The 14,157-nt window shown below is 41.9% G+C and overlaps 1 long non-coding RNA gene across 1 annotated transcript in view; it reads right to left on the bottom strand.

The window, feature by feature from the left end:
- Positions 1-214: 214 nt before the first annotated feature.
- LOC138369030 (uncharacterized) overlaps positions 215-14,157 on the bottom strand; it is a 29,955-nt gene continuing 16,012 nt past the window's right edge. Inside the window, exon 2 of the long non-coding RNA XR_011229724.1 lies at positions 215-761. This is a non-coding gene — a long non-coding RNA (uncharacterized lncRNA). The remainder of the gene's footprint in view (positions 762-14,157) is intronic.

Below are 14,157 nucleotides of genomic sequence, written 5' to 3' on the forward strand. Positions count from 1 at the left end.
TATGATATAAGCAATGTAACCTGGAATTCTACTGAATCCAGTAGGGGATTTGGAGGTGTTACGGCCACTCTGAGCCAGTAACCGGGTTCTTCCTGTTAATGTATCTTACGACTGTTCTTCCTTATCCTACCCAAAGTCGGTGGTAACTTTTCATGAACTGGTTGTGGCAAGTAGTAGTGCAATGAATAAAGGGGGAGGGATAAACAATACACAATTACACTTTCACCAATATATTACCACCTTCACCACTATATATATTATATTAAAGTATTACTACACATATTTTCAAAGTGTCTTTCATTCAGGATAATACATCGGCAGTATTCATCAAATCCCGGTGAATCCACTTTCCAGGTACACGTCATCCCCACCTAATGGCAAAGACCGTCGAGTTCACCTTGCTCAACATGGGCCAGTCCACACACAAGGTATCGTCACGATGTGCCAATATCCCACCTTTGCTCTCCAGATACACACTGGCAGAGTGTTTCAGCCACATGCTGACAGGGGTCTCAAATAATCACATACAGGGGTAGCTAGCACCCTGGCAGAAGTCTCAAGTCGCTCACTAGCAGCATTTCTCAACAGACGCATCACTGTCGTCTCATAACTCTTTCTGGCCAGTCACGGGTACGTCGATCCATACAACACTGCTATAACCGACGGCGGCCACTTTGCCCTCTCACAGGACCAAGTCAAGAGTTCTTGGTCTGCCCAAGGTGAACTGCCCTCCTCAGTACAATCGTCTCCTTACGTCACCTCTGTGAACATAAAACGTCATTAGTTAGACAGACAGTATACAGGTGACCGTAGGATAACATCCATCCACCGGGGAGCTTGTGATAGTTGTCACAACCCAGATGGCGTTGATCTCGATACGTCACCCACCAGAGGTCATCCTCATCGACCTCACCTTCTAACTGAGGCAGGAAACCGGAGTCTTTCACCAATGTCCTGCCACCATCAACAGATGGCGTTGTCTGCGTTGCACCATATACCGGGGAGTTGGAATGCAGATCCATAGATGGCGCAGAAATCGCCACTCCACACTCCAGTGACGGTCTCGATACCGTAACAGGAGGTGATACCAAATCAAGTTTTTACACATTACCCACATACACTCTGGTGCGGGCATAGGAGTTCTCTTATACATGCAGCTGGGGAGCCCTAGTACGCTGGTTTGAATGCCCAAAGTGCTCCAAGGATTTTCTCATAAAGATATCATGTCATAGTAACTTCTTAGGATGTATTTGGAGGAAGCATGTGTAGAGAACTTCTAAACCCACACTAGAGTGTATTCGGGCGATGTGTAAAAACTTGATTTGGTATCTACTCGATGCCTCAATGCATTTAGTGGATTCAGTAGCATTCCAGGTCACAATATTAAGTGAATTGTGGTACAATGGGGTTAAGACGCACAGCTGGAGAGACACAGAACTGGTTCGAATCCCCGGAGTGCTCTAAATGATTTTCTAATAATAATAATAATATTAATAATAAATATAACAATATATAATTAAATATATTTGCTAATAATTTATTAATTCAATTGATGTTCAAAGAGAGGGATAATTGATTGAAATATCTTTAAATTTCCATTGTTCCATTGAGTCCCAGGAATCTCCACTGTGGCCCATAGACCCAGTGAGTCCCAGAAGCCTTCAGACTATATTGCCATTGGTACAGTGAGTCCCAAGAATTCCTTTAATTAAGGCCCCAAAAGTCTAACGTCCCGGTTTCAGAGCTTCATAACTCTAGGAAATAGGAACTCACTTCATTCCTAGTGTAAAATGTTCTGACATTTTCACTCCACCAAAAAGACTTACAACCCGCTACAGGAACAACCAGCCAGCACTCAGAGGCTGGTCGCCCCGTGGAGCACCACCAGGGAAGACAACAGGTTAGGAACGACTGCCATACATCAACCTAAGAACAGGTTTAGACACGAGAGGCGCCCGTAGAGGCGTGTCCCGCTAATTGCTTGCGAAAGAAGACATGCGTAGGTCGTTAATCTGTAATGATATAATTATATATATCTGGGTATTAATTATATATATTTGTATGGAAGACCGCACATATATATTCCCACTCTTCCCCTTCTTTAACCCCCTCTACAGTTACCTCCCCCTTCCCCCCGTCCTTTCTCATTCCCTCCTTCTCCTCTTCCCGGATTCTCTCCTCATGCAACTCTCCTCTTTCCCACTTCCTGTCCTCACCCCCTCCACTTATATACATTTTCCCTTAAGTAGGCATTAAGTGAAAAAATGGGAAAGATAACATGTTTAAAGCTGGAAGGGGGAAAAGGGGGGGATGATAGCACATGTTTAAGAAAGAAAACGGGGAGATAACAGATGCATATATTGAGAAGTGGAAGAGATAACGATGTTTAAGAAAGAAAACAGGGAGATAACAGATGCATATATTAAGAAGAGGAAGAGATAACGATGTTTAAGAAAAGAAAATGCGTGAGATAACATATCTATAAAGGGAAAAGAGAGATAACATATGTAAAGAAGAGGAAATTGAGATAAAAGATGTTTATTAGAGAAAGAGATAAAGGCTGTTTAAGTTAAGAAGAGATGATAAAGCAGAATACTAGAGAGGGGAAGGGTTGAGGAGACGTGTTTGATGAAGCAATATCGAGATATGTTGAGGAGAGAATTGGGTGGGTGAGATACTGATTGATTGAAGTGTGAGAAAATAGATTGAAGTGTGTGTTGTGATTGAAGTGTAATTTGGGTGATATTACAGATGGGAGAACTGCCAAAATTGAGGGGAGTTAGGGAAGGTTGAGAAAAGGGTGTCAAGTGAATTAGCAATGTTTAGAACAGATGGGTAAAGGGGTTAACTAAGCAGGTGTATTCAAGAGGGCAACCGTGCGACTCTTACTTCTACACATTGAACCATTTTTGTCAACATTTCTCTTTTCAATGAAAATGAGATATGTACTCGCTTTTGGTGTTGGGTTGTATGTTCGTTAGCATCAGGAGGGCTATTTAAGGCCACCCTCAATAGCTTTCTAATCAATCGGCAAGTATAATGTAGCCCCAAATATAGTCCAGGATTAAAGTAGTAATGGTAATAATAAAGTGTATAGTGTATATACTATACACTTCTCTTAGTGTATAGACACTGGGAAGATGGGTACACCTGGGAAACATGTTCCCTTCATCTTTTATATATTTTAATTTTCACTGTTCTCTTGTTTTATTAAATGTTTCAGCTGCTTCCTTATGAGTTATTATAGTAATAACCAGAGTAATTAGAGATTATTACTAGACGACAGAAATTTACAAAAATGGTGGTACTTTGAGATGGCTCACAACGAGACTCACTAACTGGGAATAGTCATGAGAACAACTGGAAATTGACTGGGAGTGACATTTTTCTACAATAATCAGCAAACAAATATTTGTTTTATTTTTTTAGTAAAATGCGGAAAACTCTTGAAAGTTTACAAACAATTTTTTTCATGACTGCTGAAGTTACATTCTGGACTTTGTGTGACAAGGCGATTATAATTTCCTTGATGACCGCATTATTTCTCACTTTCATTTTTATGTCCTTGAAACAAGGAATTGAGAACTTGCCGTGTGGAAGACAAGGCTTTTAAAAAAATTACTTGGTTCGCTTCGGCTATGAAATTCGAGTGACTACCACCGATTTTGGTATAATGAGGTACGGTCACCTGGAGTGTTACAATGAGGTACGGTCACCTGGTGTGTTACAATGAGGTACGGTCACCTGGTGTGTTACAATGAGGGACGGTCACCTGGAGTGTTACAATGAGGTACGGTCACCTGGTGTGCTACAATGAGAGACGGTCACCTGATGCGTTACTCCGCTGACTATGCTTTATATCGATTGTATAAATTAATATTTAATACACAAGTATAAACTAAACGAATTATAAAACTGTTTTTTTATTCTTAAAGTTTAACAAACATTACCAAATTAGCATCCTCATCATCAGCAAATTACAGAAACAAAGTAAATCATTTCTCGAATACAAGGAAACACTTAATAATTCGTGAAGTATGGGTGAACTAGCGGTTACCGAAGCAAGGGGAAATAAATTATCTACCAGGCAGTACTCATATTTCAGCAAAGTATATGGACACATGTTATTGAGTATGTGTATACTTGGGCAGAGACGCCCACCCCCCTTGACACTACCATGAGGCCCGGTGGCACCAGTGCCAGCTCCGCTTCCAGCCATCAATATCGCTCTACCTGTAATTACCTGGCATTTCGCTCTGTAATTTGTATTTGCACCACGGAGTTGTATTTTTGTAAAAAAGTGTTGTTGATGGTAATCCAATGTTGTGAGGTAGGGTATTGGTCACACTAGTAATACTACTACAGCTTCAGCAGCTCCTGCTACTACTGTTGCTGTTGCTACTACTGTTGCTGCTACTGTTGATGATACTGTTGCTGATACTGTTGATGATACTGTTGCTGCTACTGTTGCTGATACTATTGTTGATACTGTTGCTGCTACTGTTGTTGATACTGTTGCTGTTACTGTTGCTGCTACTGTTGCTGATACTGTTGCTGATATTGTTGTTGATACTGTTGCTGATACTGTTGTTGATACTGTTGCTGAAACTGTTGCTGCTACTGTTGCTACTACTGTTGCTGCTACTGTTGTTGCTACTGTTGCTACTACTGTTGCTGATACTGTTGCTGATACTGTTGCTGATACTGTTGCTGCTACTGTTGCTACTACTGTTGCTGCTACTGTTGCTGATACTGTTGCTGCTACTGTTGTTGATACTGTTGCTGATACTGTTGCTGCTACTGTTGCTGCTACTGTTGCTGATACTGTTGCTGATACTGTTGCTGATACTGTTGCTGATACAGTTGCTGATATTGTTGCTGCTACTGTTGTTGATACTGTTGCTGTTGCTGATACTGTTGCTGCTACTGTTGCTGCTACTGTTTATGTGTACTTGTCAGCTGAATTTTTTCAGGGAGTGAATACTATCTATTGAGAATACTTTTAATAATTAATAATTTATTCGCACTGTAATCAATAATTATTTGTTATAATTTGTCGTTAATTAGGGATGACTATTTAGAGAGTTGAAATATATTTGACTTGTTCCTAGTGTGTAGCTACTAGTGCCGTTGTTAGTGCCGTTGTTAGTGATGTTGTTAGTGCCGTTGTTAGTGATGTTGTTAGTGATGTTGTTAGTGATGTTGTTAGTGTCGAGATCTGTGCCTTTCTTAGTGCCATTCATAGTGTAGTTTCAGGTGGCGTTGCTTACGCCGCTGTTAGTGTCATTACCATTGTCGTTGCCAGTTCTGTTGTTAGGGTCTTTACTAATGACTGTGTTAATACCATTGTTAGTGCCGTTACTAGTGCCGTTGATTTGGCCGTTCCCTGTTCATTTTCCGTTTGCCCCTATGCCCTATGTTATGTATATATATTTGACCCTATGCCCCTGTTGCCTAGCAGTAAATAGGTACCTGGGTGTTAGTCAGCTGTCACGGGCTGTTTCCTGGGGGTGGAGGCCTGGTCGAGGACCGGGCCGCGGGGACACTAAAGCCCCGAAATTATCTCAAGATAACCTCAAGATAACCAAGATAACCGTTACCAGTGCCCTTTCTCGTTACGCTACGTTTCTAGTTTAAATATCATCTTCATTTCCAGTACCCGTGCCTGTATCACTACCAGAGCCGTTACTAGTTTCCTCGTTAGTACCATTACCAGCGTTGGTTGTAGAAAGTGTTAAAGTACCGATACAAGTTCCGTTACTATAATGTTATTATTTTTATTACCGGTATCGTTGGTGTAACTTTTAGTATCGTTACTAGTACCACAATCAGTACCGTTACTGGTGCTGCTACCAGTACCATTAATATTACCATTAACGGAGGTAATGGTTACTAGTGACATTATCGGTACCGTTACTAGTCACGTTGCCAGAACCGTTCGACGTCACTGGTGTTACCCGGTAACTGTAGACTAACTAAATAGACAGTTTCATTAGTTATTCTCCAAACTACTATTAACTACTACTAACTACTCTGACACTGAAAAAAAAAAATTCTGAGGTCTCTGTGGCTCATTTGGGTACTCAGCTTCCACCTGTGTCCCCTTGTGTGTGTACCACCCGTGTTAAATAATCCACCCTTGTCTATCCTGTCAATTCCTCTGATAATTTTGCATGTGGTGATCATGCCTCCCCGAGCTCTTCTGTATTCACCTAGTTGTGCTTTCGGGGGTTGAGCTCTGCTCTTTCGGCCCGCCTCTGAACTGTCAATCAACAGTTACTAACAACTTTTTTTTCCCCACACCACACACACACACACACACAAATGAGCCACAGAGATATTAGAAAGAACTTTTTTAGTGTCAGAGTGGTTGACAAATGGAATGCATTAGGAGGTGATGTGGTGGAGGCTGACTCCATACACAGTTTCAAGTGCAGATATGATAGAGCCCAATAGACTCAGGAATCTGTACACCTGTTGATTGACGGTTGAGAGGCGGGACCAAAGAGCCAGAGCTCAACCCCCGCAAACACAACTAGGTGAGTACAACTAGGTGAGTACACACACACCAGGAAGCAGCCCGTGACAGCTGACTAACTCCCAGGTACCTATTTACTGCTTGGTAACAGGGGCATCAGGGTGAAAGAAACTCTGCCCATTGTTTCTTGCCGGAACCGGGAATCGAACCCGGGACCACAGGATCACGCGTCCAGCGTGCTGTCCAGTCAGCCACCGGCCTCTCTCTGTCTTCCTGTGTGTATGTGTGTACTCACCTAATTGTACTCACCTAATTGTGCTTGCGGGGGTTGAGCTCTGGCTCTTTGGTCCCGCCTCTCAACCGTCAATCAACTGGTGTACAGATTCCTGAGCCTATTGGGCTCTATCATATCTACATTTGAAACTGTGTATGGAGTCAGCCTCCACCACATCACTTCCTAATGCATTCCATTTACTAACTACTCAGACACTGAAAAAGTTCTTTCTAACGTCTCTGTGGCTCATTTGGGTACTCAGCTTCCACCTGTGTCCCCTTGTTCGCGTCCCACCAGTGTTGAATAGTTCATCCTTGTTTACCCGGTCGATTCCCCTGAGGATTTTGTAGGTTGTGATCATGTCCCCCCTTACTCTTCTGTCTTCCAGTGTCGTGAGGTGCATTTCCCGCAGCCTTTCCTCATAACTCATGCCTCTTAGTTCTGGGACTAGTCTAGTAGCATACCTTTGGACTTTTTCCAGCTTCGTCTTGTGCTTGACAAGGTACGGGCTCCATGCTGGGGCCGCATACTCCAGGATTGGTCTTACATATGTGGTGTACAAGATTCTGAATGATTCCTTACACAGGTTCCTGAACGCCGTTCTGATGTTAGCCAGCCTCGCATATGCCGCAGACGTTATTCTTTTTATGTGGGCTTCAGGAGACAGGTTTGGTGTGATATCAACTCCTAGATCTTTCTCTCTGTCTGTTTCATTAAGTATTTCATCTCCTATTCTGTATCCTGTGCCTGGCCTCCTGTTTCCACTGCCTAGTTTCATTACTTTGCATTTACTCGGGTTGAACTTCAACAGCCATTTGTTGGACCATTCACTCAGTCTATCCAGGTCATCTTGTAGCCTCCTACTATCATCCTCTGTTTCAATCCTCCTCATAATTTTTGCATCGTCGGCAAACATTGAGAGGAACGAATCTATACCCTCTGGGAGATCATTTACATATACCAGAAACAGTATAGGTCCAAGGACTGACCCCTGCGGGACTCCACTTGTGACGTCTCGCCAATCTGAGACCTCACCCCTCACACAGACTCGTTGTCTCCTGTTGCTTAGGTATTCCTCTATCCACCGGAGTACCTTCCCTCTCACTCCAGTCTGCATCTCCAACTTTCGCACTAGCCTCTTGTGTGGCACTGTATCAAAGGCTTTCTGACAATCCAAAAATATGCAGTCTGCCCACCCTTCTCTTTCTTGCCTTATTTTTGTTGCCTGGTCGTAGAATTCAAGTAACCCTGTGAGGCAGGACCTGCCATCCCTGAACCCATGTTGATGCTGTGTTACAAAGTTCCTTCGCTCCAGATGCTCCACTAGTTTTTTTCGCACAATCTTCTCCATCAGCTTGCATGGTATGCAGGTTAGGGACACTGGCCTGTAGTTCAGTGCCTCCTGTCTATCCCCTTTCTTGTATATCGGGACTACGTTAGCTGCTTTCCAAATATCTGGCAGTTCCCCTGTTGCCAGTGATTTGTTATACACTATGGAGAGTGGTAGGCTCAGTGTGTGTGTGTGTGTGTGTGTGTGTGTGTGTGTGTGTGTGTGTGTGTGTGTGTGTGTGTGTGTGTGTGTGTGTGTGTGTGTGTGTGTGTACTCACCTAATTGTGCTTGCGGGGGTTGAGCTCTGGCTCTTTGGTCCCGCCTCTCAACCGTCAATCAACAAGTGTACAGGTTCCTGAGCCTATTGGGCTATATCATATCTATACTTGAAACTGTGTATGGAGTCAGCCTCCACCACATCACTTCCTAATGCATTCCATTTGTCAACCACTCTGACACTAAAAAAGTTCTTTCTAATATCTCTGTGGCTCATTTGGGCACTCAGTTTCCACCTGTGTCCCCTAGTGCGTGTGCCCCTTGTGTTAAATAACCTGTCTTTATCTACCCTGTCGATTCCCTTGAGAATCTTGAATGTGGTGATCATGTCCCCCCTGTGTGTGTGTGGGGGGGGGGGTTACTCACGTAGTTGTACTCACCTAACACCTAATTGTGCTTGCGGGGGCTGAGCTCTGGGTCTTTGGTCCCGCCTCTCAAACGTCAATCAACAGGTGTACAGGTTCCTGAGCCTATTGGGCTCTATCATATCTATACTTGAAACTGTGTATGGAGTCAGCCTCCACCACAACACTACTTAATGCATTCCGTTTGTTAACTACTCTGACACTGAAAAAATTCTTTCTAACGTCCCTGTGGCTCATCTGGGTACTCAGTTTCCACCTGTCCCCTTGTTCGCGTACCGCCAGTGTTGAATAGTTTATCCTTGTCTACCCTGTCAATTCCCACTGAGGATTTTGTAGGTAGTGATCATGTCACTACGATTTTGTGTGTGTGTGTGTGTGTGTGTGTGTGTGTGTGTGTGTGTGTGTGTGTGTGTGTGTGTGTGTGTGTGTGTGTGTGTGTGTGTGTAAGGCCCAATCAGTTGGAAGTTTTGTGTGTACGGGAGTTAAATAGGTAGAGGGTAAGTGATAGGGAAATTGTGGAAAATTATTGTGATTGGTATTACAAATGCAGCCACACCCTCCATCCCTCACATCCTCCCTCTCTCATTTCTTGGCCTCCCTCCACCCGTCCCTCCCTTTCCCATCTTCCCCTCCCTTTCCCATCTTCCCCCTCCCTAAAAATCTTAGCATTTTCATCTCTTTATTGTAAGACAAATGCCCAGGCTGCGGTTCCTAATGGCCTCAGTTTTCAAGGAAATTGCGTCCCACATTAACCTTGACAATTAATTATTTCACATGGCTTGGTCCCCCGCGCTGCCACTGTTGATTACAGCCAGGGTAATGACTCGCCCCTTACTGCCTGATGTACACGGTGCGTCGGCTGGTGAAGGGCGGGGAGGGGGGAGGGGAAGAGGTGGTGAGGGGAGTGGCAAAGGGTGAGGGGAGAGACAAGAATTGGGGAAGGCGCATGGGGGTAAGAGGGGTGGCTGGGTATTGACGGTGATGGAAGGAGTTTTTATTCAATTTTTCACAAGTGAGTACAGCAACAGACGACTGTGACTCCCGTTAGCAAGTTGAGAGCTTCCCCCTTCCCGTAGCTCATGTACGTTTTTCTTACTATATTCCCCTGAACTGCCAATAGGTTAACAACCAGGTACCCAATTACTGTTGTGTGAATAGAGCCGAGCAGTTAGGGATTGGTGCCCAGTCAATCCTCCCTTTCAAAGGGTTGAACTCGGACAAAATTGCTCGGGACGCTAACTGTAAACGGAGAAGGGAAGTGGCGAAGTGAGTGGAGGATGTAAGGGGAATGATGTGGGATGGGAGGTGTAAAGTGGGATGAGGGAAGAGAGGAGGGGGTATAAGGCTTCTGGTAGGGGCGAAGGGTGGTTCCGGTCCAGACCGTTTGGTCACCATTTGGTCCGGGAGACATCTCCCGTCACGCAGGGTGCAGTCGCGCCTCCACAGATCTCCAGTATCATCTCTTGATACTGGTAATGGCTGAAAAGGGCCACCACTTACGGGCTATTCATGCCCGTGCTACCTTTTGGGTGGCTTAATCTTCATCAATCAATCGAAGGGTGGTGCGATGAAGTGTGCTTGGGGTGGGAGGAGCATTTGGAGTGGGAGGGAAAGGGTAAGAAGGGTGAGAAGATGGGCAAGGAGGTGCCTGATGGGCATAGTTGAGTAGGAGTGGTACTGAAAAGGATTTTCTATCTAGACTCGACTCATGAATGATAAACCGGAGAAAATAGGCTCGGCGGCCCAACAGAACCACATAACTCATCCCTAGAATATAGCACACTCTTAGTCTATCTACTATCCTCTGGCTTAAACAGGGAATTCAAACCACACTGGAATGTCTTTGACGTCGTCGGATTACGTAGTCCACAACGCACAAAGTGTGTGCTCCAAAAGGGATGGCTGCTGCTGTCTAGGCAGACGGGAGTGGTTCCTAGGGGGAGAGACAGTGTGGACAGAGAGTAAGATGGTGTGGATAGGGAATGGGTGTAGATATGTGTGGGGGAGTAACAGACAAGGAAGAGTAAGGGAGGTTACACAGGTGCAATTCAATAAAATAGCAATAATAATAATAATAATAATAATAATAATAATAATAATACACTGAGAAATAACATTATCGTGATATGTCAATGAGAAAATCCACAAGAGATTAACTGGGAATACGCAGCGCATAGGTTCGAATCCTCATCACGGCTCCTGGGGATTTTCTCAATCATATATATCACCATAATATGATTTCTCTGTTAATACTAAGATTAATAGCATCAACAACACTTAAAACACCAACACACAATTAGAACATCAATAATAATTACAATATCAACAACAATTAGAACACCACAAACATTTAGAGCAGAACACCAATAACAAATAGAACATCGTCGACAATTAGAACAACAAATATTAGAACACCAATTATAATTAGAACAGCACAGTAATTAGAACACAAATGGCAATTAGAGCGTTGACATCAATAGGAACTAAAACAAACAATTAGAGCACCAACAACAATTAGAACAACAACAGCAGTTAGAAAACCAATAACAATTTGAATACCAACAACTATTAGAGGTCCAATAGCAATTAGAACATCAACAATAATTCGAACACCATAAACTAATAGAGACCAAATAATAATAAGAACATCAACAACAGTTATAAAAACAACAACAATTTGAACACCAATAATAATTAAAACGCCAAGAATAATTAGAACAACACTTATTTATTTATTTATTTATTTATTTATTTATTTATATATATACAAGAAGGTACATTGGGATTGTGAGCAAAAGCAACAATCTGAGCACCAACAATAATTAAATAACAATTACAATTACAACTCCAAAAACAATTAAAACACCTAAAACAAATTCAATATCAACAGCAATTAGAACACTCATAACAATTAAAGCACCACTAGCGATAAGAGCAAGAACAATTAGAACATCAGCAACATTTAGAACACAAATAACGATTAGAACACAAACAAACATTGAAAGTGTAGCAGTTATTAAATCACCAATAACAGTTAAAATATCAACATAATTATATAAACAATAACGATTAAAACATCAACAAAAAAAGACAACCCTTTCAATAATTAGAACACCAATAACAATTCGAACACCAACAATAATTAGAACATCAACAAATAGAACATCAACAACAATTAGAACAACAACAATAATTAGAACACCAATAGAAATCCGAACTCCAACAATAATTAGAGCAACAACAACAATTAGAACATCAGCAACAATTAGAACACCAATAACAATCCGAACTCCAACAATAATTAGAACATCAACAACAATTAGAACATCAACAACAATTAGAACACCAATAACAATCCGATCTCCAACAATAATTAGAACATGAACAACAAATAGAACATCAACAACAATTAGAACACCAATAACAATCCTAACACCAAAAACAATGAAAACACTAAAATAAATTGTAGCAAAAATAATTAGTTAAACGCTTCAAGTAATTTTATCAACAACAGTTAGATGGCAAATAACAGTTATAACACCATCAACAATTACAACACCATCAACAATTACAACACCATCAACAATTACAACACCATCAACAATTACAACACCATCAACAATTACAACACCATCAACAATTACAACACCATCAACAATTACAACACCAACAATTACAACACCATCAACAATTACAACACCTTCAACAATTACAACACCATCAACAATTACAACACCATCAACAATTACAACACCATCAACAATTACAACACCATCAACAATTACAACACCATCAACAATTACAACACCAATAAGAATTATAGCACCAAAACAATTAAAACACTAACAACAACAATTAAATGACCAATAACAATTAGAACACTAACAATTAGGAACCCAAAACAATTATTGCACCAACAACTGTAACAACAACATCAATTACAACATCAAAAACAATCAGAGGACCAAGAACAATTAGAGCACCAAGAACAATTAGAGCACCAAGAACAATTAGAGCACCAAGAACAATTAGAGCACCAAGAACGATTATAATACCAAAAGCAATTAGAAAATAACAACAATTATAACAATAACAACAATTATAACCCCATCAGTAATCAAAACACCAACAATAATTAAAACACCAACAACAATTAGAACACCAACAACAATTAGAACACCAACAACAATTAGAACACAACAACAACAACAATTAATGTGGCTTAAATGCCTGTAACCAAAGCCGACTTAAGCCCTTTGTAACCTCTACTCATGGGCATGCCGTGATCTCCGTTCGTTATATCGAGGTGGTATGTAATATACAACGCTAGCGAAAGTGACCGGAGAGTGAAATTGGCGATAATGACTGAAAATGATCATGAAATCTTCCTTTTTTTTAAAGAAAATTGATTTTAATGCCTGTATTGAAGGCATGGACGTCAGTATCAGATATTGTCAGAGGAATTTATAATAGCTGTTATGAGGGAGAGAGAGGGAGAGGTGAGGGAGGGAGGATGTATGAGGGTTGGAGGGTGAGAGAGGAAGGAAGGGAGAGAGAGAGAGAGAGAGAGAGAGAGAGAGAGAGAGAGAGAGAGAGAGAGAGAGAGAGAGAGAGAGAGAGAGAGAGAGAGAGACAGAGACAGAGAGACAGAGAGACAGAGAGAGAGAGACAGAGAGAGAGAGACAGAGAGAGAGAGACAGAGAGAGAAAATTAAGGAGGGAATGAAGGATGGAAGACAGTGAGGGATAGTGAACAATGAGGAAAAAGTAAAGGAATGAAGGTAATAGACGGACAGTAAAGGAAGGATGGAGAAGGGTGCGAAGAGTGGAGAACAAGGAGGAGGAGGAGGTGAAATCAGGAGGGGGTAAGGGATGGGTAATTAAGGTAGGGCTGTGGGGAGATTAGGGAGGGAGGGAGGTGGGTTAGGGGGGGGTATGAGAGGGAAATAGGTATTGGATGAAGGCAGAGAGGATAATATTGAGGGAGTTGAGGAAGGAGTGTAATGACGGATGAAGGATGAGGAAGTGAGAAAGACATGCAATTAGGAAGTGAGGAGGGTGAAAGAGAGAAAGCAGTGGGATAAATGAGGGTTTGTAGAAGATATTGATACGGATATGTGAAGGAAGGATGGGATTGATAAAGAGAGAAGAGGATAGAAAATGGATAGAACGAAGAGTAAAAGATAGAGCCTACATGAACACATAAGGAACGATAAGGTACATGGGAGAGAAGAATGATGAATGATTGCTCAAAATACATGATTCTGTTCTATTTAAAGCGCACATGCACAAGGAAAATCCCAATAATGGGATGTATCAATGAGAAAATCCGTGGGAGCCGTGTGGTGGATTCGAACCCACTTACTTGATACATCCAAGCAAACGTATGTATATCTATATATGTATATGTATACATCTATATGTGTATATATGTA

The sequence above is a fragment of the Procambarus clarkii genome, chromosome 26, assembly GCF_040958095.1.
Source record: "Procambarus clarkii isolate CNS0578487 chromosome 26, FALCON_Pclarkii_2.0, whole genome shotgun sequence".
NCBI classification, from domain to species: Eukaryota; Metazoa; Arthropoda; class Malacostraca; order Decapoda; family Cambaridae; genus Procambarus; species Procambarus clarkii.